This window comes from Schistocerca americana, chromosome 11, assembly GCF_021461395.2.
Source record: "Schistocerca americana isolate TAMUIC-IGC-003095 chromosome 11, iqSchAmer2.1, whole genome shotgun sequence".
Lineage (NCBI taxonomy): Eukaryota > Metazoa > Arthropoda > Insecta > Orthoptera > Acrididae > Schistocerca > Schistocerca americana.
This window is the reverse complement of record NC_060129.1, coordinates 72,545,061-72,567,559: the sequence shown is the minus strand read 5'-3', so window position 1 is coordinate 72,567,559 and position 22,499 is coordinate 72,545,061. Positions and strand designations below refer to the sequence as shown.

General features: G+C 44.0%; 1 long non-coding RNA gene across 1 annotated transcript in view; it reads left to right on the top strand.

The window, feature by feature from the left end:
• The first annotated feature begins 406 nt into the window (after positions 1-406).
• The window catches only part of LOC124554118, a 28,121-nt gene continuing 6,028 nt past the window's right edge, over positions 407-22,499 (top strand). Inside the window, exons 1-2 of the long non-coding RNA XR_006968249.1 lie at positions 407-475; positions 10,141-10,197. This is a non-coding gene — a long non-coding RNA (uncharacterized LOC124554118). The remainder of the gene's footprint in view (positions 476-10,140; positions 10,198-22,499) is intronic.

The following is a 22,499-nucleotide window of genomic DNA, read 5'->3' as shown; positions in this document are numbered from 1 at the left end:
AGAGAAGAATGAAAGTTGGGTTCTGCACTGCTGATCCTTCTGGAATCAGAGCTGGTTGACACAGAGAAAGTAATTCTGTTACAGACAGCCATTGTAATGCTACAAGACATAATGTAGGGTAAGTTCATATGACTCTGTTGTGGACTTGGACTGGTTGCCAAACCACAAATGGGGTCTGCTTAGCAGCACGGTCACACACTCTCCTGTCAAAATTGTGTACAGTTAGTACCAATTGTTCATTGGTAGGACTGAGGGTGTTGCTCAATGTGTAGTTGCGTATGTTGCCTAACTTTGTATTTTTTATTTTAATTGCGATTGAGCTCCCTTTTGTTTGGATTAAAGTTAATGTTAACTAATCACTTTTAATATCTAGTGTACAGAGATACAGGTTTAATTCTTTTTTCAGGCGTATTGTAAGGCAGAAGAGCCTGTGTTGGTCTCACTTGTCCCAGTGCTTCTCAAAGAAGAACATGTGGTAAGATTTGTTATTAAGACATTTGCATTTGGTAATGAATTGGCTTAAGTGGAGACAATAATGACCTATGATGTATCTTAGAAGATAGATTGAAGCATACATTTTAGATAGATGTGTTAAATCTCTGACACTGTGGACTGGAATACACTATTTAATATATCAAAAAAATTAATCAATTTTTGAAAATATAATGTAATTGAATAGGTAAAAAATCTACTCACCAAGTGGCAGCAGGAGGAAACATGTACAAAGATATTGAAATCTGCAAGCTTTCAGAGCCAGTGGCTCATTCTTCTGACAGAAGAGTTGAAGGGGATGGAAAGAGGGGTGAAGGAAAAGGTCTGGTGAGCTTTAGGCACCAGAGAGGAGGAGACACTGATTCCAAAAGCCTGCGGATTTTAATACGTTTATATTTTTCTCCTGCTGCCACTGCTCGGAATGCACTATTTGGAATTCTTAAGTTGTCATGCATAAAATACAGGGAGCGAAAAGAAATGTCTTGTACAGAAACAAGACTGCAGCTGTAAGAGTCAAATTGCTGCAGCGCACCTATCACGGACTGCTGGCAGCCCAGTGTCTGCCAGCTGCACAAACCACGGCAGGACCGAGAAGTCGGCAAGTAGATTGTGTTAAGAGGACATTGCCAGTGGCCGCACCAAAACGACACTTGCTGCACGCTGTTAGCATTGGCGTTAGGCGATTGGGGCTGTGTTCCGCTTCTGTGACCCGGCCGAGCAGCCAGTCGAAAAGCTGCAGACTCTGCACACTGAAGATTTAAGTTCGTGCTATGGTAGCAGAAGGCAGTGACATTGCCAGTCAGGAACTGTCGAATTCACCACAGCCGCTGCCGTTCAGTTTGCCGTCCACTGCCACTCGCAACTGAGATGTCGCACGCCCTAGGAACGGTCTCCGCCAGCTTGGCATATCAAATGTGTTGCCACAGTTGCGAGCAAATCGTTTCTGAAAAACAGAAATTTTTAATATTGAATATTAATTTAAATCTTTGGGAGTCTTTTGTGAACGTCTTTATATGAAGTATAGCCTTGTATGGAAGAGAAATTTGGACGGTCATCATTTCAGGCAAGAGGAGAAGAGCTTTTGAAATGTCATACTACAGAAGGCTGCTGAAGATAAGTGGTAATGGATAATTAGTGAAGTAGTTCTGGATCAAATTAGAAAGAAAAGAAATTTATGTCACATCTTGGCTAAAAGATGATGTATGCTGGGGCATCAAGGGATTGTCAGTTTGGTGATGGAGGGGATAGGGTTAAAATTGTAGAGGAAGAACAAGGTTTGAATACACTAAGCAAACTGAAGTGGATGCAGGTTGTTGTACCTATAGTGTGATCAGGAAAGAGGCTTGCCAAAGATAGACTTCACGGAGAGCTGCCTCAAACCAGTCTTTGTGCTGAAGACCACAGCAGTGTTGAAACCGTAATTTTGTATGAAAGGTCAAATTGAGTGAGTTCGCCATAATGTTCCACGCTATACTGTAATTAGTGGCTGCTTAGAATGTGTGAACTGTTTCAAGAAGTGTTTAGGCCATACGGTATATAGTGCCGCACTTAATGCTGGAAATGGGTACTGCACTCAAACATGGTGGCAACAGAAGTACACATTAATGGTCACACAGTAAAGGTAACACTGTTTGTAGCATCTTCCACTGTGTAAATGTAAAACAAACTGTTGGCTTGTTTTATGAAAATGATAGTTGCTACTCACCATATAGCGGAGATGCTGAGTCGAAGGTAGGCACAACAAAATGACTGTCACAAATAAGCTTTTGTCAGAAACACACACACACACACGACTGGGGCTTTGGCAGCTGAAGCCACACTTATTTGTAATATATCATTCGTTCTGAATTTTACATTGTTTGATGTTGGCTTACCCCCCTCCCCCCCCCCCAATAGTGTTCATAAGGAGTTGTCCTCTGGGAGAAAGCACGTAAAATAAATAGCTATGGGCACCCACATGGGGTCATTCTATGCCAAACTATTCATGGGCTATCTAGAGCAATATTTTCTAACTACCCAGAGTCCAACCGCTCACCATTTCAGATTCATTGGTGACACCCTCATGATCTGGACTGAGGGTGAGGTCACCCTAGCCACATTCCCCCAAAACCTCAACACCTTCCTCAATGCTAACCTCCACCTCAAGAATAGCTTCATCAGTACCTCTGTCCATACCAAACCTTCCAAACACTGACAGTACCTCCACTTTGACAGCTGCCACCCATTCCGTACCGAGAAATGGCCTGCATACAGACTAACCACCCGTGGTCATCCCATCTGCAGGGACGAGCAGTGCCAGAGCAAATATACCGAGTATCCCACCGAGACCTTCGTAGACCGAAATTACCGTCCCAACCTTTTACAGAAGCAGATCTCGCATACCTTGTCTCTCCAGCCATCTACCACCTCCTACTTACTCAGCATCTGGCTACAGAGCAGCATTCATCTCGTGCCTCGGCACCACGTACGACTGGAGCAACGGTTTTCACTACCTCTCAGTGTGCCCTGAAATAGACCTGGAGGTAAGACCTATCTCGTACATTCTCCCAACCACATACTCCAGTCAGACATCTTCTACCCCATCAGAGGTAGGACTACCTGTGGAAGCAGTTTTTCTGAACTGCGCGGGTGGGAACTCTGCCTGCAATCAATCCTATTACCGTAACCCCCCTGGCCTCAGCCTTCATTAGTCCCTGTCCTCCACTTACCTATCCCCTTCCCTGCTCTCACTCCAGCAATACACGGTCTTCTATTCGACTAACACACCCATTAGTCACTAGTCTTTTTCCCCATCTCTTCTTCTCTCCTCCTTTCCCAATCGCCTCCCCTCCCATCCTCCCCCCCCCACTCCCCACAGTTACAAACCTCCCAAACCTAAATGCCCTACCCTATCCCCAATGCGCCCTTGCAAGCTCCCACAAGCAGCACGACACCTTCCCCCACCCCACTCTGCACCCCATGCTGCCTCCTTACCATCACAACAGGATAGCTGCTCCTGTCGGGCACATATACGACTCAGCTCAGCCACAGTGGCCACAGGTGGCAGAGAGAGAGAGAGAGGGAGAGAGAGAGAGAGAGAGAGAGAGAGAGAGAGTCAGTCCGTCCATCTGTCCGTCCATCCTCTAGTCCTCTGTATGGCTTTTCACAATATTGTTAAAATAAATAATGTTTTTATTCAGGAGAAATGAGCAGCAAGAATATTATGTAAAGTAGAGAGATGGTGGTGCCCCTTGCAGAGGCTGCTTTACGGATCTCGAAATTCTTACACTCACTTCTTGGTACATTTATGTTACAACAATTTTTGTTGCTTATAATAAAAATTTCCTTCAACTGAGATGTGATTTGCACAGGTTCCTGTGGGTCTAGTATTCGGAGTTAAGTTACGTACTCTGATGCAAAGGATTTCAACATATACTACAAACAGAAAGCAAAGATATTTGGGCAGGAACATTTGGCAGTTGATAAGAAAATAGAAAACATTCCTTGTTGGCCATTCCTTCTAAAATTATCTGAATCTGTAGATTTAAGAATTGAAAATTCATATTAGCTACATTACAAATAACAATGTTCATAGGAATCTACATCTACATCCAGATTCCGCAAGCCACTGTATGGTGCATGTTGGAAGGCATGCTCTACTACTACTAGTCATTTCCTTTCCTGTTCTAGCTGCAAATAGAGCGAGGGAAAAACAACTGTCTATATGGCTCCATGTGGCCGCTAATCTCTCTGAGCTTATCTTTGTGGTCGTTACAAGAATTGTACATTGGCGGCAGTAGAATCGCTCTGCAGTCTGCCACAAATGGTGGCTCTCTAAATTTTATGGATAGTGCTCCTCAAAAAGAATGCTGTCTTCCCTCCGGTGATTCCATTTGAGTTCTTGATGCATCTCCATAATACTTGATTATTGTTGAAACATATTAGTAACAAATCTAGCAGCCTGCTTCTGAATTCCTTCGATGTCTTCGTTTAGTCCGACCTATTGCGGATCCCAAACATTCGAGCAGAGCTCGAGAAGAGGTTGCACTAGTGTCCTACATGTAGTCTCCTTTACAGATGAACCTCACTTTCCTAAAATAAACCAAAGTGGACCATTCGCCTTCCCCACTGCAGTCCTTATATGCTCATTCAATTTCATATCGCTTTGCATTACGCCTAGATATTTAACTGACATGAATGTGTCAAGCATCTCATTATTTGTAAACTGTGGGTTTGTTTTTCCTACTCATCTGCATTAACTTACATTTTTCTACATTTAGAGGTAGCAGCCATTCACCACACCAACTAGAAATTTTGTCTGAGTCATCGACTATCCTCCTACAGTCACTCAACGATGGCAACTTACTGTACACCACAGCAACATTAGCTAACAACCGCAGACTACTGTCCACCAAATCATTTACATATGTAGGAAAACAACAACTTTCCTGTCACACTTTCCCGGGGCACTCCTGTCTCTGATGAACACACATCATCAGGCACAATGTACTGGGTTCTGTTACTCAAGAAGTCTGTGAACCACTCACAAAATCTGGGGACCTATTCCGTATGCTCGTACCTTCTTTAACAGTCGGCAGTGTGGTGCCGTGTCAGATGCTTTACAGAAATCTAGGAGTATGGAATGCTGCATGACAAACAATTTTGTGTTTTAAACAGCACTGTTGTGACCTCTCTGGTTATCTCAGGGTGACTGATCATAGGTGTACACTCTGGTGTTTTGCTGAGTTGTCGTTTCCATCTCGTGCACAATATTTCAACAACTGGACGAGCCTTCTTCTTTAGGTGCTGTGAGTTTTGTGCACTTGCTGGGTGGACTCCACTCCACACAGTCTGGTTAGAGTCTGGGAAGTGAGTAACAGCAAAACTCATAGCATCCGTGGAAGACGGCTGCGTGAGATGTCGAAATATTGTGCATAAAATGTAACTGACAACTTGGCAGAACGGCCGGTAGCACACAGTTACAGATTTTGTTCTTAGGATCTGCAGCTGTTTTCTTTTAAAACTGACAGTGTAATCAACTAAATGCACTCACAGAAACAGCAAGTGTCATATCGTGAAGCACCAGTCTGATACTTGTCAACCTTCACGGTGATGTTTATCATGTAACAGTTATTTCGTGATTAAAATTTCATTCCATTTTGAACTTATTCATCAATAGAAACTTATCTGGTTTTGATGGTGTTCCAGTAGAGTACTAAAGATTTATTCTCATAAAATAAGCCTCGTATTATTGGAAATATGTAATGCATCAACTGAGTCAAGACATTTTTCCAAAGAAACTGAAATACACCATTGTTAAACTCCTCTTTAAGTAAGGTGATAGGAGAGGTCAATAACTGCTGACCTGTTTCATTGTTGACATCATTTTCCAAAATGTAGTTGAATACCTGCAGCTGCCAGTCTTGTGATGGCTTTTGTTACCACTGGAAAGTTGGCATTGGTGATGTCAAGTTTCCAGACAAGGTGTGTGTGTGTGTGTGTGTGTGTAATTAATTTTCCTACATCGGAGCAATTTGATCACACCTCTTCTGCGACTCTGCGTAACGCATGCACGAGTCAAATGACATAAACCATACTGCGGTAGAGAATTTGAAGCCCTCAGCTGCTTTAGCCGTGTATGAAGCACCATCTGTTGCTAGAAGCAAAACATTTTCTCTGCTCACAACATCTTGTCACAGTAGCTTCACAGAGTTGTGAAACAAAATGGCAACTGTTTGTACTCTCTCTCAAGAGCTTCACGCATTAGGAGGAACATTTTTCCAGGCCTGTCAACTTTCAGAACACCCCATAACATCTGCAACATAATGTCCACCCACATTGGTACCTTTGTATAGGGACGTTGATCTTTAGTTCAGCAACACAATTTTTTTTTATTTTATTTATTTATTTATTTATTTTTGAGCTTCTCTTCATAGCACACTGATAAATAGTTCTTACTCAATATAGATTAACCTGGAACAGGATGTTTTGTGTACTTCTCAAGAACTGTCTGAAATGTGGATTCTTCAGCTTCTCAGATGGGATGTTGCAAGACACCATCATTTCACCTGTCTTTAAATGTTTGTACAATTGAAGATGAACCTGTCTGCTCAACTAACAGCATTTGTCTGCTGCCATTTTCAGCATTTCTCTTCAGACAGCTGCTGTATTTGGTGGTATTACAGTGCTGTTGCACATTAAAGTGCTGTTCTGCACTAACTTTGACTTCACTTAATTAACAAAATAACATTTCCCCACCAGTGCTGAAGAACTTATCATCAAACTCACAAACGAAACCTTGCAACTCCATGCTGATGGACGGCTTTTGTTGAACCACTTGCGTTTATATTCTGACTGAATAGTGTGACCACGTGTGCGCTGTTTATCATGTCGGGAGGTGCATTTGTTAGTTTTGAGAATGTTTTGTTTGCCCCACCCAACAGTGTCTTACATCAGCAAACTGACTAGTGTGTAATGCTACTTGTCTACTGTTGTTGTGATCTTCGGTACAGAGACTGGTTTGACGCTGCCCTCCATGCTACTCCATCCTGCGCAAGCTTCTTCATCTCCAAGTAACTACTGCAACTTAAATCCTTCTGAATCTGCTTAGTGTATTCATCTCTTGGTCTCCCTCTACGATTTTTACCCTCCACACTGCCCTCCGATATTAAATTGGTGATCTGTTGATGCCTCAGAACATGTCCTACCAACCGATCCCTTCTTCTTGTCAAGTTGTGCCACAAATTCCTCTTCTCCTCAATTCTACTCAGTACCTCCTCATTAGTTACATGATTTACCCATATGATCTTCAGCATTCTTCTGTAGCACCACATTTCAAAAGCTTCTATTCTCTTCTTGTCTAAACTAATTATCGTACTTGTTTCACTTCCATACGTGGCTACACTCCATACGAATAGTTTCAGAAAAGACTTTCTGACCCTTAAACTCATACTTAATGTTAACAAAGTTCTCTGCTTCAGAAACACTTTCCTTACCATTTCCAGTCTACATTTTATAGCCCCGACCATCATCAGTTATTTTTATCCCCAAATAGTTAAACTCCTTTACTACTTTAAGTGTCTCATTTCCTAATCTAATTCCCTCAGCATCACCTGATTTAATTCGACTACATTCCATTATCCTCTTGTTTTGCTTTTGTCGATGTTCATCTTACATCCCCCTTTCAAGACACTGTTTATTCAATTCAACTTCTCTTCCAGGTCCTTTGCTGTCTCTGACAGAACTGGTATGTCATCGGTAAACCTCAAAGTTTTTATTTCTTCTCTGTGGATTTTAATTCCTTCTCCAAATCTTTCTTTTGTTTCCTTTACTGCTTGCTCAGTATACAGACTGAATAACATTGAGGATAGGCTACAACCCTGTCTCACTCCCTTTCCAACCACTGCTTCTCTTTCATGTTCCTTGACTCGTATAACTGCCGTCTGGTTTCTGTAAAAATTGTAAATAGCCATTTGGCCCCTGGCACCTACAGAATTTGAAAGAGACTATTCCAGTCAACATTGTCAGAAGCCTTCTCTAAGTCTACAGATGCTAGAAACATAAGTTTACCTTTCCTTACCGTATTTACTCGAATTTAAGCCGCACTCGAATCTAAGCCGCACCTGAAAAATGAGACTCGAAATCGAGGAAAAAAAAATTTCCCGAATCTAAGCCGCACCTGAAATCTGAGACTCGAAATTCAAGGGGAGAGAAAAGTTTTAGGCCACACTTCCAAATCGAAACAAAGTTGGTCCATTGTAATATGAGACACAATTTAGGTTAAATGAATGACGATACAGCTGTAGTAGTTTGGTTCAAGTCGTAAGCTTACCAGTTAAGCTTTACCAGGTAGCCGTTGTTATGCGACAGGCGCTCAGTCCGTATTTATACGGGTACCCTTCCTTTTTCACGTGCTTCATCTGGTTTGAATTGATTGCTTATTTTTCTTTGATCTGACAAGTGCCGTTCTCTTTGTTATAGGTGTTTCCGTCACTCAGAGCTGAAAATGTATTACTGTACTGTGTCATGCATTGTTTGTCGCATTCTGAAAACGAGGGTTTACGGCCTGTCGGCGCTCGCGGCATGGCTTGCTTTTGTGCACGCTACCGCCGCTTACAATTAAAAAAAAACAAAGAGAGGAATCATCTCATTAGCGAAACAATGGCAAGAGACTGCTATTCGTTGCTACTTACACTGCTGCTTTCTTTGATAATGATCAACAAGAACCAAAGAACCAAATAATAGACTGCGTATGATAGAAGATGTTCTGAACGAGAATTTAGTGAAAATTTTTTCCGTTTGAAAATCTTTGCAGACGCCTCTTTAGTACATTACATTATGCACAGAAATTAGAGTCATCTTAGATTTAAAAATCTAATCAATTGCCGTGCTTCATTTCTGACTGTATCACTATTAGGCATAAGAATAATACGAATATAAACATGACATGGTATGTATATTCTTCCGCGTCTGCTGTTGTCTCACTCTAGTTTCGTAGTTTATTAGGTGGACAGGATTTAAATGAGATAGCAGCAAACACGAAAGAATACATGGCAAAATGTTTATATTCGTATTATTCTTATGGTGAAGAGAATACTGCATGTGATGCACAATTCTAAAAGTTCCTATTAGTAACCATTTCTTCTCACAGTTAGGAAAAAATTCATAAAGCAGAGCTGGCCATATTGGCAAATATCCCAAACAGTCTTGCCAGTCGGATTTTCGTAGTACATTGAAATGCTGCTACGTTCGAAGAGGAACAATACGGAATTTGTATTTACTTCGTTGGATAATGTATGAAAATGCAGTGGTCGAAACTCGGGGCGGAGAAAAAAAAAGCTCGTCTTCCACCTTCTTTTTTTATTTATTTACTGACGCAGAGGTTTTGGTGCTAGTATTTGTCTTTGTGCCTGCGAAGCATGCCTGCGTAGCGCTACATATATTCGACGACAGAAGTTAGTTGTGGCGGCACCTACCAACATTTTTCAGAATTTCCGTTTACTTTGCACTCGATTCTAAGCCGCAGGCGGTTTTTTGGATTACAAAAACCGGAAAAAAAGTGCGGCTTAGATTCGAGTAAATACGGTAATCTATGTTAAGATAAGTCGTAAGTCGTAGGTCAGTATGCCTCACATGTTTCAACATTTCTACAGAATCCAAACTGATTCTCCCCAAGGTCGGCTTCTACCAGTCTACTAAAGTCGTGATAAATAAAGCTTTGTAGTAATTGTTGTGTTTATTTGTGGCATTATAATCTGAAACATTGTCATGTGAGCAACATTTTCATGTTTTTATTCATGTGTCCATATAAGATACAACAAATATATAAAGTTTTGCAAACGTTGGCGGAAATATAACCTGTTACTGAAAAAAAAGATGTAAATATGACTTTGAATGCATAATAGAAGTACATTTATCTATACTATAACATCTGAATTTATGCAAAAATTGTTATTAAATTCACCATGAAGTTCAGGAAAAAATATGACTTGTCATAAAAATGTGGGCCCTTGTTATGATTACTTGAAGTGAAAAGTGAAGTGTCAAAAGTATTCACTAATGTACCACAAGGAAACAGAGAATTAAACCTTTTAAACATAATTTCCGTCATGTAAATTTCATACACCATGAAAACATTATAAATCTGACATCCATTGTAAATTTTTCCAGCTTGATGAATCGCCGGAGGACTTTGAAGTTGGCAGTCACCCATTGCTAATAAATCTGGTGAGTCACTGAGTTTTATAATATTTCAGTACTTACGACTAGAATACAAGTTGCAATAAGCTCAGTAAGAAGGCCTGACTGCAACTCATTTTCTCAATGAAATTGTGGTTCTGTTGTTTGTCTTCTTCTTCTTAGTTCTTCAATCGTCAGGTTGGTTGTCGGCAGGGCACAAAGCTTTTCTTTCTTGGGCCTTCATCTTGAGAGTGGTATGTGGTGCAGTCGTTACTGTCCATGATCTAGGCAAAGTATTCCAGTCTCGGTCTGCCGCTTGTGTTCTTATCTCATTCTGTACAGCGAAACATTCCAAACAAATGCCTTTATGAGGTCTTTCCTGAAATGTCTGTCTATGCAGCTGGGTGTGAAAAGGTTCCGCAGTTTATAAATATTTTAGCATACAGTCACTAATATTAGGAATAAGTCGAGAGCAATGTGTTTCGAGAGTCGAGCTCTCATCATCAGGCTGTCTAAGTTAACCCTACATAAAATGCACTTCAGAAGCACTGGAGGTCAAAATATAAGATTATTCAGACATGGAGACTATCATCTTACTTTAAAACTGGAAGCACTAGATTCCCTGCGTCCTTATCTGCATATTATTCAAAACATTGTTTATGTAAGGCAGTAAACATCAGTCACACCAGCTGCCTCTCAGTGCACGTCAGAGCTGCACACGTGTTTATAAATAAGTGGTGCCTTAAAAGCAGCACTTCGAAGGATGTGTGTTAACATGGATAAGGAAGCAGGGAATCTGATGCTACCACTTTTCAAGTAAGACAAGGACTTCGTAGCTTAGTAATTTTATTTGTTTTTCTATTTTTACCTTGAATGTTTTTGAAGTGCATTTTATGTAGGATTAATTTTGAAGCCGGATGATGGCAGCTTGACCCCAAAAACATGTTACTGTGGATTATGTTCCTAAAATTAGTGGTTGTATGCTAAAATATGTATAAAGATTGCCTTAAAAATAGCTACCTTTGGTGCTTAAAATGGACAATATTAGAAAGTTTCTTCTCTTGTTAAAATCAGTCTTTGTGTGATAGATTTGGCTTGCAATATTCTTCTTTGATCTTCCATTTGATGTAATTTTACTCCATCAGTAGGTGAAGGATTCGGTGGTTTACAGTTGCTCACTGAGCTTTGAGCAGTGATATTTTGCTTACTCACCACAAAGATCTTTTTTTTAGCTTCATTAATTTCCATGTTATAAGAAAAACTGAGTGTGGTTCCGTCTGGGCCAGCATCACTTGTAATTGAAGGGACTGGTGGAAGAAAGTGCTAACTCACAATAGCATAATTTGGGTTGTTACATGTTGTTCGATTAACCCTTTTATTACAGCAGTCTGCTTCGCTGAGCTGGTGCCACTGATCGGTGCAGCGTGCCGCGAATTGTGCACATTGCACGTCAGAAAGATGATGTGCAGGTTACTGTATTTAAGTGTTACATAACAATATATTTGGAGATTTTATAAGTATTATAAGAAAAGCCATTTAGGATCATTTGAAAGATTCTTAATAATGTAATTCAGTATGATAAATTTGAAATCAAGTTTCAACACACAACCCACATTACAATTTTTACACTTGTACTTAGTTCCCCCCCATGAACCATGGACCTTGCCGTTGGTGGGGAGGCTTGCGTGTCGCAGCGATACAGATGACCATACCGTAGGTGCAACCACAATGGAGGGGTATCTGTTGAGAGGTCAGACAAACGTGTGGTTCCTGAAGAGGGGCAGCAGCCTTTTCAGTAGTTGCAGGGGCAACAGTCTGGATGATTGACTGATCTGGCCTTGTAACATTAACCAAAACAGCCTTGCTGTTTTGGTACTGTGAACGGCTGAAAGCAAGGGGAAACTACAGCTGTAATTTTTCCCGAGGACATGCAGCTTTACTGTATGAGTAAATGATGATGGCGTCCTCTTGGGTAAAATATTCCGGAGGTAAAATAGTCTCCCATTCGGATCTCCGGGGGGGGGACTACTCAAGAGGAGGTCGTTATCAGGAGAAAGAAAACTGGCGTTCTATGGATCGGAACGTGGAATGTCTGATCCCTTAATTGGGCAGGTAGATTAGAAAACTTAAAAAGGAAAATGGATAGGTTATAGTGAGATATAGTGGGAATTAGTGAAGTTCGGTTGCAGGAGGAACAAGACATTTGGTCAGGTGATTACAGGGTTATAAATACAAAATCAAATAGGGGTAATGCAGGAGTAGTTTTAATAATGAATAAAAAATAGGAGTGCGGGTAAGCTACTACAAACATCATAGTGAACGCATTATTGTGGCCAAGATAGACACAAAGCCCATGCCTACTACAGTAGTACAAGTTTATATGCCAACTAGCTCTGCAGATGACGAAGAAATTGATGAAATGTATGATGAGATAAAAGAAATTATTCAGGTAGTGAAGGGAGACGAAAATTTAATAGTCATGGGTGACTGGAATTCGTCAGTAGGAAAAGGGAGAGAAGGAAACGTAGTAGGTGAATATGGATTGGGGGGAAGAAATGAAAGAGGAAGCCACCTTGTAGAATTTTGCACAGAGCATAACTTAATCATAGCTAACACTTGGTTCAAGAATCATAAAAGAAGGTTGTATACCTGGAAGAATCTTGGAGATACTAAAAGGTATCAGATAGATTATATAATGGTAAGACAGAGATTTAGGAACCAGGTTTTAAATTGTGAGACATTTCCAGGGGCAGATGTGGATTCTGACCACAATTTATTGGTTATGAACTGCAGATTGAAACTGAAGAAACTGCAAAAAGGTGGGAATTTAAGGGGCTCCGGAAAGGCTCAAAATCATGAAAAGTTCAGTTTTTACTTTTTTGCGTTTTCTGAATCTGCAGACTATTACCTTTTAATAGATATATAATTTATTCAATTCCGAAGACTACAACTATTTTTAAATTTTTTTGAAATGTGTTCTACATGGGCGTGACCCACTGTGGCGCTGTTAAACTGCTGTCAAATGGTGTTATTATTAACGTCCGTGTTCTTCAGGTACATTTTAGTGATGTGAGATAAAGTAAATGTTGTGGCTAATCTGTGATGGTTCAATATATATCGCTGATGTGATTGTCGATTGTTTCATGTTTATTTACTTTGTCGTTATCTCGAAAATATTCGTAATTAATTCTGTTTCTTGAGTCTCTGTTTTGTTGAAGTATAATAATGAGTAAAAGTATAGTTATTAGAAATCCTCTGAAGGCTTTTAAGAAAAGGAGAAATGTTGGAAAGCCAAAGGTATGTGTTATTACTGTAAACAATAAAGACGATAACCAAGTGAGTGAACCTAACCTCTCAAGTACACCTGCCCATAGCAGTCAACGTGGGAAAGAAAATACTTCACAGAAGAAGCTTGGTTCAATGAGTGAAAACTATGAATGTTTTATGGGCGAATCAGATGTGAATGAAATATTTGATATGTCTGTTCTCAAAGGAATTTTTTCAAACTGTGTAAGATGTATTCATTGTAGTGAAGTTGGTCTGGAACTCTCCATAATAAAGCACATCGGACTTGCTAGTGAAATACAACTGAAATGTGATAAGTGTTCATACATGACCACCTTTTGGAACAGTGTTGCAGTAACTGCAACTGAAGAAAATGGTAGCAAAATCTACGAACACAACAACGAGCGATGCTTGCTTTAGGCGAGGAATGCCTTCGGGCTGCAGACAGGTCTGTAAAGAGTCTAGAAATACAAGCAAGAGTAAACAGGAGGAGGAACAAGAGGAAGCTGGAGGAGGAGTTTGCAGAGGATGAAGATAATCCATCCTATGGACCTGGAATGCACTAAAAAGTTAATCCAATCTTTGTCGCTCGATTCCCAAAACTTTTATTTTCTCATACTAATTACATGTTTTCTAAGGATCTTCCAAACATATTTGTTTCAAACTTTCAGTAAATGTTACACAGTACCTTCTGCATAATTTAACACAGCCTTTTTCCAAAAAACTGTATATTTTTGAATATATAAATAAAAAACTGCAAAAAAATGTTGTGAATTTTCATTACAATTGAAAAAAAATCATCTTTAATAACTGAACTAAAATTTTGTAAAATCCCTGTGTTAAGTTGTAGCCCTTATTCCAATAAATAATCTGTAAAAAGTTCAACTTCCTACCTCAAATACTTTGTGAGGAAAGATGTAATTTATAAGCGTTATTTTAACATTGCAAGTATAGGGCGTTCCGGAGCCCCTTAAGGAGATGGGACCTGGATAAACCGAAAGAACCAGAGGTTGTAGAGAGTTTGAGGGAGAGCATAAGGGAACAATTGACAGGAATGGGAGAAAGAAATACAGTAGAAGAAGAATGGGTAGCTCTGAGGGATGAAGTAGTGAAGGCAGCAGACGATCAAGTGGGTAAAAAGACGAGGGCTAATAGAAATCCTTGGGTAACAGAAGAAATATTGAATTTAATTGATGAAAGGACAAAATATAAAAATGCAGTAAATGAAGCAGGCGAAAAGGAATACAAACATCTCAAAAATGAGATCGACAGGAAGTGCAAAATGGCTAAGCAGGGCTGGCTAGAGGACAAATGTAGGGATGTAGAGGCTTGTCTTACTAGGTGTAAGATAGATACTGCCTACAGGAAAATTAAAGAGACCTTTGGAGAGAAGAGAACCACTTGTACGAATATCAAGAGCTCAGATGGCAACCCAGTTCTAAGCAAAGAATGGAAGGCAGAATGGTGGAAGGAGTATATAGAGGGTTTATACAAGGGCGATGTACTTGAGGACAATATTATGGAAATGGAAGAGGATGTAGATGAAGACGAAATGGGAGATAAGATACTGCGTGAAGAGTTTGACAGAGCACTGAAAGACCTGAGTTGAAACAAGGCCCCGGGAGTAGACAACATTCCATTAGAACTGCTGATGGCGTTGGGAGAGCCAGTCATGACAAAACTCTACCATCTGGTAAGCAAGATGTATGAGACAGGCGAAATACCCTCAGACTTCAAGAAGAATATAATAATTCTAATCCCAAAGAAAGCAGGTGTTGACAGATGTGAAAATTACCGAACTATCAGTTTAATAAGTCACAGCTGCAAAATACTAACGCGAATTCTTTACAGACGAATGGAAAAAATGGTAGAGGCCGATCTCGGGGAAGATCAGTTTGGATTCCGTAGAAATGTTGGGACAGGTGAGGCAATACTAACCTTAAGACTTATTTTAGAAGAAAGATTAAGAAAAGGCAAACCTATGTTTCTGGCATTTGTAGACTTAGAGAAAGCTTTTGATAATGTTGATTGGAATACTCTCTTTCAAATTCTGAAGGTGGCAGGGGTAAAATACAGGGAGCGAAAGGCTATTTACAATTTGTACAGAAACCAGATGGCAGTTATAAGAGTCGAGGGGCATGAAAGGAAAGCAGTCGTTGGGAAAGGAGTGAGACAGGGTTGTAGCCGCTCCCCGATGTTATTCAATCTGTATATTGAGCAAGCAGTAAAGGAAACAAAAGAAAAATTCGAAGTAGTTATTAAAATTCATGGAGAAGAAGTAAAAACTTTGAGGTTCGCCGATGACATTGTAATTCTGTCAGAGACAGCAAAGGACTTGGAAGAGCAGTTGAACGGAATGAACAGTGTCTTGAAAGGAGGGTATAAGATGAACATCAACAAAAGCAAAACAAGGATAATGGAATGTAGTCAAATTAAATCGTGTGATGCTGAGGGAATTAGATTAGGAAATGAGACACTTAAAGTAGTAAAGGAGTTTTGCTATTTAGGGAGTAAAATAACTGATGATGGTCGAAGTAGAGAGGATATAAAATGTAGACTGGCAATGGTAAGGAAATCGTTTCTGAAGAAGAGAAATTTGTTAACATCGAGTATAGATTTAAGTGTCAGGAAGTCGTTCCTGAAAGAATTTGTATGGAGTGTAGCCATGTATGGAAGTGAAACGTGGACGATAACTAGTTTGGACAAGAAGAGAATAGAAGCTTTCGAAATGTGGTGCTACAGAAGAATGCTGAAGATAAGGTGGGTAGATCACGTAACTAATGAGGAGGTATTGAATAGGATTGGTGAGAAGAGAAGTTTGTGGCACAACTTGACTAGAAGAAGGGATCGGTTGGTAGGACATGTTTTGAGGCATCAAGGGATCACAAATTTAGCATTGGAGGGCAGCGTGGACGGTAAAAATCGTAGAGGGAGACCAAGAGACGAATACACTAAGCAGGTTCAGAAGGATGTAGGTTGCAGTAGGTACTGGGAGATGAAGAAACTTGCACAGGATAGAGTAGCATGGAGAGCTGCATCAAACCAGTCTCAGGACTGAAGACCACAACAACTTAGATTCTCATTTTCTGTCATTTGCACTTCAAACAACACACCTTCTATTCCCCCCCCCCCCCCCCTGCGGGTCCGAGGTAAGAATAGGCCCGATGTATTCCTGCCTGTCGTAAGAGGCGACGAAAAGGAGTTTCAACCGTTTCGGCCTTCCATGTGATGGTCCCCCTTTGGGTTTGACCTCCATTTTTCAAAATTCTACAGAAGTACGAGCCTTTTGGGGAAGGATGCCTTACGTGGTGTACCACTGGTCCTCAGTGCACTAAGACCTTGGCACTCAGCATTGTACCGGCGTTGTAACCATACCCACTATTCCTCAAATTGGGCCTAAACGCCTGATGGGTTGTACAAGTTACGCCCATAGTGCGTCCCCATCTGCACCTACGATCATGATGGACTTTCCATGGCACCAGAAATCCAGCACGGTAGTCAGCTCATTGTGGTGGGGTCGTCATGTACCCTCTAGGTTGTAGCCCCCTGACAACACAGGGATCATACTGCCGATACCTGAGCTGCACCCTCCCCACGTCGGCCAAGGAGTAAATGCCCGTCTCCTTGGGGCATCAGGACTCCCGGCAACGGTCATCCTGCCAGGTGGCCCTTGCTGAGGCTGCGTGGCGCCCATGGGGAGAGCCCCTGGTCGGAGTGGGTGGTATCGGGGCGGACGTTACGCAGATGAAACATAAACACGTATCAGGTCGCTCTGCGGCCGAGTCTTTCAAAAGGAAAGGTACTGTTTCTAGTTCTGGTTCTCCTGCCCTTTCCCCTTGGCCACTCCCTGGGAGGAGGGACAGACCCGCCGGTTTGGGGCGAAGTACTTCCCCCGCTATTTGGTCTGTTCTCGAACTGATGGGGGGACGTTCGCCACCTCTTTGTTCAGCACACTGAGGACATCTTCAGGGAAATCGAGGCTCTCAGTAAGATGCGTTGGGGGTCCATTCATATAAAGACGACCTCCGCCACACAGTCGGCGGCGCTCCAGGCGTGCGACCGCCTAGGGGACATCCCAGTGTCCATTGTCCCGCATCTGGCACTAAATAGGACGCAGGGGGTTATTTTTCATCAGGACCTCCTGCTGCAATCTGATGAGGAGCTAAGGGCCAACCTGGAGCGCCGAGGCGGGAATTTCGTCCGGCGTTTTCAGCACGGCCCCAAAGACCATCGCATCGACACCGGGGCCTTTATCCTCGCCTATGAGGGGGACGTTCTCCCGGAGAAGGTAAAGATGATGTGCTACTGGTGCGATGTGCGACCTTACGTCCCGCCTCCTATGCGCTGTTTTCGGTGTTTGCGCTTTGGGCACATGTCATCACAGTGTGAGGCAGAGCCCCTTTGTGGTGATTGTGGACGTCCTCTTCGTGAGGAACATACATGCACCCCACCTCCTCGGTGCGTTAATTGTCCTGGCATCCACTCGCCTAGATCCTCAGACTGCCCCGCATATCAGAAGGAGAAGAAGATACAAGAACTCAAAACTTTGGATCGGCTCTCTTATTCTGAGTCCAGGAAGAAGTATGACCGCCTCCATCCCATGCCGTTGACCACTTCATTTGCCTCAGTTGTGTCCACTCCTTCCGCCGTATCCTCACCCCTATCCTGTCCCCCCTCTGCCTCCTCCCCCCATCCGAGGTCTCTGCCTCTGCCTCCCAAATCCCTCCCTTCCAAATCCTCCTCCCCCATGGCCCCTGCCCCCTCTGCCCCAGGGGCCACTCTTCCTCCTCCTCCTCCCCCCCACCGCCTGAGAAGCGATCTTCTTCTCAGGCGTCCATCGGGGAAACGTTCCGGACCCCAGCTTCCGAGGTCCGGCGTTCCAAAACGGACCCCACGCGTGAGGAACTTCTTCGGGTCCAGCCCACCATCCCTGTGCCTCCTTGGACTTCCAAGAAGGCCTCCAAGAAGAAGTCTCTATCCCCCTCTCCACCCCGGCGCGTTTCGTCTGACGCTCCATCCGTGAGTCGCTGCTCCCTGCCGTCCTCAGTTTCGCCGGGACGCTCTGCTGCCAGGCGCTCAGCTGGCCTCTCGTCGGCAAATGATGCTGCCCCTCCTACACAACCAGGGACAGCGGCTGCAGCTGGCGACGACTCGATGGAACAGGATCCGCCTCCCGCCGGTTGTAGCGTTGTTCCCTCGAAACCTGGCCCTCCGCGGCCGTCGAGGTGACCAGCTCTTCCCCCCATCTCGTTCCCCCTCTTTTTTGAGTAGTAGCGATGGCGTTGTTTCATTGATAGCTGTCTGTATTACTCTTTCTGCTTTTACTTTTTCAGTTTGTACCATCTGCAAATGGCTCTGAGCACTATGCGACTTAACTTCTGAGGTCATCAGTCGCCTAGAACTTAGAACTAATTAAACCTAACTAACCTAAGGACATCACACACATCCATGCCTGAGGCAGGATTCGAACCTGCGACCGTAGCGGTCGCTCGGCTCCAGACTGCAGCGCCTAGAACCGCACGGCCACTCCGGCCGGCCTGTACCATCTACACTCCATCGTCATCTGCTGTTAGTCGGGCTGACATGATGCACCTGATCGTTCAGCTTCCCCCGCCGTTTTTATTGTTTGGCGACTTCAATGCCCATCATCCCCTTTGGGGATCTCCTGCATCCTGTCAAAGAGGCTCACTCTTGGCGGATGTCTTCAACAATCTCAATCTTGTCTGCCTCAATACTGGCGCCCCGACTTTCCTCTCCGACTCTACTCATACCTACTCCCACTTGGACCTCTCGATCTGTTGTACCACTCTTGCCCGTCGGTTCGAGTGGTATGTCCTTTCTGACACCTATTCGAGCTACCACTTCTCCTGTGTCGTTCGTCTCCTGCACCACACCCCATCCCCACATCCTTCGAGCTGGAACATACCGAAAGCTGACTGGGGACTTTACTCCTCCCTGACGACCTTTCCGGACCACGATTTTCTCAGTTGTGACAGTCAGGTCGAATACCTCACGGCTGTTATCATCAATGCTGCCGAACGTTCCATTCCTCGTACTACCTCTTCTTCTCGTCGCGTGTCCGTCCCCTGGTGGAACGAGGCTTGTAGAGACGCTATCCGTGCTCGACGACGTGCTTTACGCACCTTTCGCCGCCATCCTACGTTGGCGAATTGTATTGGATAGAAACGACTCCGAGCGAAATTCCGTAGAGTCATCAAAGACAGCAAAAAAGCTTGTTGGTCCTCTTTCACCAGCTCCTTTAACAGTTTTACTCCCTCTTCTGTCGTATGGGGTGGCCTGCGCCGGCTGTCGGGCATTAAGGCCCACTCTTCGGTACCTGGCCTGACCTCAGGTAATGAGGTCCTCGTTGATCCTGTGGCTGTCTCCAACGCCTTCGGCCGGTTTTTCACGGAGGTTTCAAGCTCCGCCCATTACCACCCTGCCTTCCTTCCCAGGAAAGAGGCAGAAGAGGCTCGGCGACCTTCCTTCCACTTGCTGAATCTGGAAACTTATAATGCCCCCTTTACTATGCGGGAACTCGAACGTGCACTTGCACTGTCCCGGTCCTCTGCTCCGGGGCCAGATGCCATTCAACTTCAGATGCTGGCACACCTTTCTCCGGCGGGCAAAAGCTTTCTTCTTCGTACCTACAATCGCGTCTGGACCAAAGGTCAGGTCCCCATGCGTTGGGGTGACGCCGTCGTTGTTCCTATACCCAAACCCGGGAAGGATAGGCACCTTCCTTCTAGTTACCGCCCCATTTCTCTTACAAGCTGTGTCTGTAAGGTGATGGAGCGCATGGTTCATGCTCGGTTAGTCTGGATTCTTGAATCTCGACGGCTACTTACCAATGTCCAATGCGGCTTTCGTCGTCACCTCTCCGCTGTTGACCACCTTGTGACCTTGTCGACATTCATCATGAACAACTTTTTGCGAAGGCGCCAAACGGTAGCCGTGTTCTTCGATTTGGAGAAGGCTTATGATACCTGTTGGAGAGGAGGTATCCTCCGCACTATGCACAGGTGGGGCCTACGCGGTCGCCTGCCCCTTTTTATTGATTCCTTTTTAACGGATCGAAAGTTTAGGGTACGTGTGGGTTCTGTATTGTCTGACGTCTTCCTCCAGGAGAACGGAGTGCCTCAGGGCTCCCTCTTGAGCGTAGCCCTTTTTGCCATCGCGATCAATCCAATTATGGATTGCATTCCACCTAATGTCTCAGGCTCTCTCTTTGTCGATGACTTTGGGATCTACTGCAGTGCCCAGAGAACATGCCTCCTGGAGCGCTGCCTTCAGCGTTGTCTAGACAGCCTATACTCATGGAGCGTGACAAATGGCTTCCGGTTCTCTGAAGAGAAGACGGTTTGTATCAACTTTTGGCGATATAAAGCGTTCCTTCCGCCATCCTTACATCTCGGTCCCATTGTTCTCCCATTCGTGGAAACAACAAAGTTTCTAGGGCTCACGTTGGACAGGAAACTGTGTTGGTCTCCGCATGTCTCTTATTTGGCGGCCCATTGTACACGTTCCCTTAATGTCCTCAGAGTTCTTAGTGGTTCATCTTGGGGAGCAGATCGCACTGTCCTGCTTCGCTTGTATCGGTCCATAGTCCGATTGAAGCTGGATTATGGGAACTTCGTCTACTCGTCTGCTCGGCCATCCCTCTTACGCCGTCTCAACTCTATCCACCATCAGGGGTTACGTCTTGCGACCGGAGCCTTCTACACTAGTCCTGTCGAGAGTCTTTATGCTGAAGCTACCGAATTACCATTGACCTACCGGCGCGACGTACTGCTGTGTCGGTATGCCTGCTGGCTGTTGTCTATGCCCGACCACCCCTCTTACCAGTCCTTCTTCGCCGATTCTCTCGACCATCAGTACGGGTTGTATGTGTCTGCCCTGCTTCCCCCCAGAGTCCGCTTCCGTCGCCTGCTTTGACAATTGGATTTTGCCCTCCCTACCACCTTCAGAGAGCGTGAGATCCCGACACCACCTTGGCTCCAGGCTCCGGTTCATATTTATCTCGACCTCAGCTCACTCCCAAAGGAGGGTACTCCGGCTGCAGTGTATTGCTCATGGTTTGTCGAACTTCATGCTCGACTTGCCTGTCACACCTTTATTTACGCCGATGGCTACAAAACTGACGATGGTGTCGGCTGTGCCTTTGTCGTCAGGGCCGCCACCTTTAAATACCGGCACCTCGACCAATGTTCGAGCTTTACGGCCAAGCTTTTTGCTCTCCATCAGGCCGTTCAGTATGCCCGCCGCCACCGCCATTCATCGTATGTACTCTGCTCTGACTCACTCAGTGCTCTTTAGAGCCTTGGAGCTCCCTATCCGGTCCATCCCTTGATTCAACGGATACAGCAGTCCCTCCATTCTTTCACTGATAATGGTTCTCCTGTCAGCTTTCTGTGGGTTCCCGGACATGTAGGAGTGCCTGGGAATGAGGCTGCAGATGCTGCAGCCAAGGCTGCAGTCCTCCTGCCTCGGCCAGCCTCCCATTGTGTCCCGTCATCTGACGTTCGTGGGGATGTTTGTAAGAGGATTGTGTCGTTGTGGTGGGATGCTTGGTCATCCCTCCAAGGAAACAAGCTCCGGGCAGTAAAACCACTCCCAACTGCTTGGACAACCTCCTCCCGACCATCTTGGCAAGAGGAGGTCCTTCTGACCAGGTTGCGGATTGGGCATTGCCGGTTTAGCCATCGCTACCTGCTCTCCGGTGACCCAGCCCCGCAGTGCCCTTGTGGTCAGGCATTAACAGTGCGCCATGTTTTATTGTCATGTCCCCGCTTTAGTCAATCTCGTGTTGTCCTGTCCCTGCCATCTACTTTACCGGATATTTTAGCTGATGACGCTCAAGCAGCTGCTCATGTTCTTCGTTTTATAACTTTGACTGGCTTGTCCAAAGACATCTAACCTTTTTACTTATTTTATCTGCATCTTTGTCAGGTCTTTCTGGTGTCCCCCCCCTCCCCTTGAGTTTTACTAGATTCCATGTGCTCTAACAACAGTCACTGGGCGCTAATGACCTCAGTAGTTGAGCGCCCTTAAGCCCCACCAAAAAA